The sequence below is a fragment of the Seriola lalandi genome, unplaced genomic scaffold, assembly GCF_002814215.2.
Source record: "Seriola lalandi dorsalis isolate HSWRI2012SDOR001 ecotype SW California unplaced genomic scaffold, Sedor1 jcf7180002054885, whole genome shotgun sequence".
Lineage (NCBI taxonomy): Eukaryota > Metazoa > Chordata > Actinopteri > Carangiformes > Carangidae > Seriola > Seriola lalandi.
Window position 1 is genome coordinate 4,983,586 of NW_019525437.1, and position 4,630 is coordinate 4,988,215.

Here is a 4,630-nt window from a genome sequence, read left to right on the forward strand (position 1 = left end):
CCCCTCCACACCTCTCCATCCAGCTCTGCTCATTCTGGACTATTTTTGACCCTCTGTGCTTTGGAGAATTAACCACCATTTTTCAGTGGCACATGAAGCAGACAGGATGCCAGCAGGTTGGATATATGTAGGTGGAAAAAATAGTTAATCACCATGAACCTGGAGAAACAGGTTTCAGTGCAGGGATAAAGATCAGTGTGTGTGTGGCTGCTGCTGAGGACACATGGGACAGTGTTGAGTCTGAGGGCGCTGGGCTGATCGCTGTCTCTTGTTTCAGGCACTGCGGTGCAGAGAAACGGGCCAGGCCAAGGAGCATCGGACCTATGATGGGTGAGTACCTCCTTGTCTTATTCTTCCTGTTTATCTGGAATGTTTCCCACCTAACTGCAGGGTAAACACTTCATTACAACATTTATCACCCTTGGTCTGATACAAGCTCCCGTGTTGACTAATTAGCTATTTGTAGGAGCTACAGTGTGTTGCAACTATGACTCTATGAATGACTGAGTGTGTCAGTAACACACACCACCCCTTTTCTTTTATAGGTGTGTGTGTGTTCATACACTTCTCTTTTTGTGAGTGTCTTTAAACCTTGACAGTGAGAATAGATTTATAAAGTGAATATTTTCACATTTCAGCCGTGAGCTTTGAGGTGAACTTAGTCATGATTTTCTTTTGGTATTGCCTAATTTTACTCGTCTGGTAAATGTCTTATAATTTCCTCTGACATTTCCTTGAAAGAATGATGTGACTCGGTCCCAATAACAGGGCAAGTAAGGACAAGACTCTGGCAGGAGGGTAAGATCTTGTTTGTCTGAGTTTTTAAGGAAAGACCCACAAAAATGTAAAGCAGTTGCATAGTTATGTGGGCTGTAAGTTGATTTCCAGAGGAATTTACATAAAATAACTTCCAAAATCTTAACGACTGTTGAACACTGACAGAAATCAGATAAAACCCACGTAAATATTTGTATTTGTATATTTGTTTAATTGTATGCTTTGCTGTAGAGAAATCTTAAAAATTTGAATGTTCATCAGACCTGCCGTGCACTGTTATGATGGAAAATGATTGGAATCAATCAATCAAATTTCTCTTTGAGGAATACCAAATTTTAAAGCCCTTTCTAGGAACAACTTTAAAGAAAAACTAAAAGAAATAATCCAGTTTCTTTCTAAGAAATTATTAGGATTTCAAAGCAACCTAAAAATAAATTGGTATATTTTAGGACATACTTGTCGTATATAGGAGTATGTCTATTTAATGACAATACAAATGTTAGAAACAAGACATTTTCAATAGTGTACCAGGCGTTTTTCACATTCATATGAAATATTTAATTTGCTGATTTGTGACAATGTAGTTTTCAAAAAAAATTGTTTAACATGTTAGCTTAGCATAAAGTATGAAAGTAAAGGGTAACAGCTAGCCTGCCTCCATCCAGAAACTTTCTTACCTTTTAACCTGGGTTTTATTTTCCTGATAACATTAAAACTTACCAGCTTCATTGCACAGAACATGTCAGTGAGGGTGTTTGTGTAGTTGTAGCAGTGCATCATTCCTATCAGTGTTGTGTGATATTTTGTACCCTGGCCTGCTGCAGGCGCTGCAGTAGTTAACATCTCAGGCCCTGATCCAGAATACCTTCCACCTCCATGCAACAGAGCAGCTCTTTAATAATATTTAATGTGCTGCAATTTTAAAGAACCGTCAGAAATCTGAATTCTGCCAAGCCATCTTAATTACACCCCTCTGGACCTGGCCCTCCACCACCCCCACCCCTGTATACTGCAAACTGATTGGCCCTGCTTTTAAAGGAATAAAACCTGAACTATTGTCCAAATCCCTCCTGTATGGAGTTTTCTGGGAATGCTCCTGGCTCTCTGGAGAGGAGAAGTTTGGCTTTGAGACGTCTTGAGGCCTCTGGAAGCGTTTCAGCTGGATGAGAATGTACTGTGGCGGTGCTGTGTGTGGACACGGCTCATATATATCCAGGTTTAATAGGGTTATAATGAGGCGAGGGTTGATCAGGACGTCTCTGAGATGCTGCTCAGTAAAGCCTGGAGGTGTTTAGACTTCAGCCCCGTACTGTTAGACCGATGATCTTCAGTAACACTGGAACATTTTTAATGTGGGAGGGTTTTTCAAACAAAGCTGTTGACAGATGAAGTGCATTTACTTGCAACACCAGTCCACTACACCAGTCTCTTAGGTGTTTAAGCTGCTCTGAAGATGCTCTTGTTCTTCAAATAAACAAAACAATCCCCACTCAAGGTCCACTTATTTGCTTTCAAGCATATCAGATGGTCTTCATCAGCAGGTGAAATTTGGACTGAACTGTCACACTCAAATTTAAGTAAACGTTCATGATAAATCTGTGGTCAGAATAAATGATGGTTTCTACAGTTCCACGACAAATGAGCGAAGTCCATCTGTGATACAGTTGAAAGCCCCAGAACAAATGAGTTAATGGACCTTGAGTGGAGATTGTTTTGCCAACTGGTGTCTCCAAGCTCAATATAAATTTGGTTTTGAAACATCTTGATAATTCTGGATCTGAATGTCTTCTGGCGCCTTTGACTTGGTTTATTCGAATTCTGTTGGTTTTCCGTCTTCAGGCTCCTCCGTCGTCACAGATTGGCTCAGATACAGTAACAGCATCCCTGTTACAGGGATTACAAAGGGATTTGTGGCCCTTTTCCAATGCAAGAACTTAAGGAAACATGACATGTAGCCATTGTTAGCATTAGCGTGCCGCTTTTGTTATCTGTCCACTTCAGGGAAGAGCTTGGTGCAGTTTAGGAGGTTATACTCAATACAAACTTCACGTACTTTCAGATTATGATTGGTCAAGCAAATGTGTCAACAGATACAACAGTATCAACCATTTTGCCAGTTGCTAGTTGCTAATGTACCTTTCACTTCTTCCACTGTTACAGTTTCAGTGGGATTTACCTATATCGTCCTCTTAGTGTCCGCCAAAAGCCAGATCAGAAAGACTGGAAACTGATACACTCCTCTACAGTATGTCGTTACCATATGCTTGCAGCAGTGAAGTTGCTTTACTGACCTTTCTGTTGCCTCTTAGGCTGTAAACAGGCTGCACTAATAACCCTCTAATTGGTTGCTCTTAGTTGGGACAATCTGAAGAATCAGAAGAAGATGTTATTTACCACTAGATTGGTTTAAATGCAGGTTTTCTGTTTATTTCTTTCCTCCAAATTCTTGATAATATAAAGAACAATGGAGAACACTTGTTGGACAAACTGAGATGTCTAGGTATTATTTAGTATTTGTGGACAGGGGAACAATCAGATGGTACTGGAGTGGAACAGAAGGAACCAGAGAGTTTCTCAGTGTCAGGAATAATTGGGTATATATACCCACCAAACAGCACATAATTATGACAGAGACAAGTCCCCCTTTTTTATTGATGTATATGTGGCCCTGGTTTGCAAAATACAATTAAACGAAAAAAGCAGCTTTTGTGTAAAAACCACAAACTTTCTAATACTTCAGGTTTTGGGAAGGTCAAGGTTAAATGTTGGTAAAAGCGTTCCTTTCTAAAGTTTAAAGTTGAATTTTGCTTATTTACGTGTTTCTTTTTCTATCTGTGCAGATTTCTCATGTGATGAAACAGATAAAGGCCCACCGGTACAGATGCACAGCCTCAGAGAGTTTGAACAGGTAAGAACTTATGCTCTGACACAAGCTGTGTTCTCATGGTTTGGCTCACATGATACAAGCTGTACGGTAAAGTCTCCCTTAAAGAGTGGGATGCTTACTGTTGTGACAAGAAGAGCTGGCTGATCTTCTAGTGGTGTTGGAAAATTACTGATGGAGGTCAGCTAATGTTGGTGTAGTGCTGTGTCTCAGCTGTGTCCAGGCTTGCCTCTGCTACGTGGAAATGACTGTGTAAGGTGTGTTTGGGAAGATGACGTGGCAATTGAAGGACTGCACGCGTCAAAGAGTTTCCTCCTCTCCTCTGTCCTCATCATTCTGTCTCTCATACAAACCATAATGCTATTTCTGTCACTGCGTTCACACCTACACGGATAGTAATTATTCTGCTGGTCCCGATCCAGGTCATTAAAAATGTAATATCTGATATCCATAATTCTTACACACACTAATACAGCTGCACAGTCCACAGTAAGAGGTCTATATTAGACCTTAAATATATGACTTACAGCTTTCATCACAGCTTTACTCCTGTAGTATTTTCTGTAGTGTCCTTTGGTATTTTGTACAATATGGGTTGGATGGAGCGTGTTTTGGCGAGAAGCTTGGGACGGGATTTGGACAGCTGCTTTTCATTATTAAGTTCAGCAGTTGCAGTTTTCACCAACAGCAATTTTAGATGTGTAATTAAAGTGAGAAGATGTCAGTAAATCTTATTTAATCCAAAGTGTCTCAACTCAGATTACTCGTCAGCGTTTGCAGTTTGTGTGTGTTCTTGCTGCTTCCATCACTGCGTATTCGGAAATTGTGTTTTCATGAAGTCAAATTTTGTGTTTTGGAAAACCCAGAGTGCAATGAGTTAATTTCTATAACAATAAACATTCAACAAACAACAGGAAATGGATCGGGCAGCCAATTACATTTAAAAAAATGCTTTTAGCAGTCCTGTGG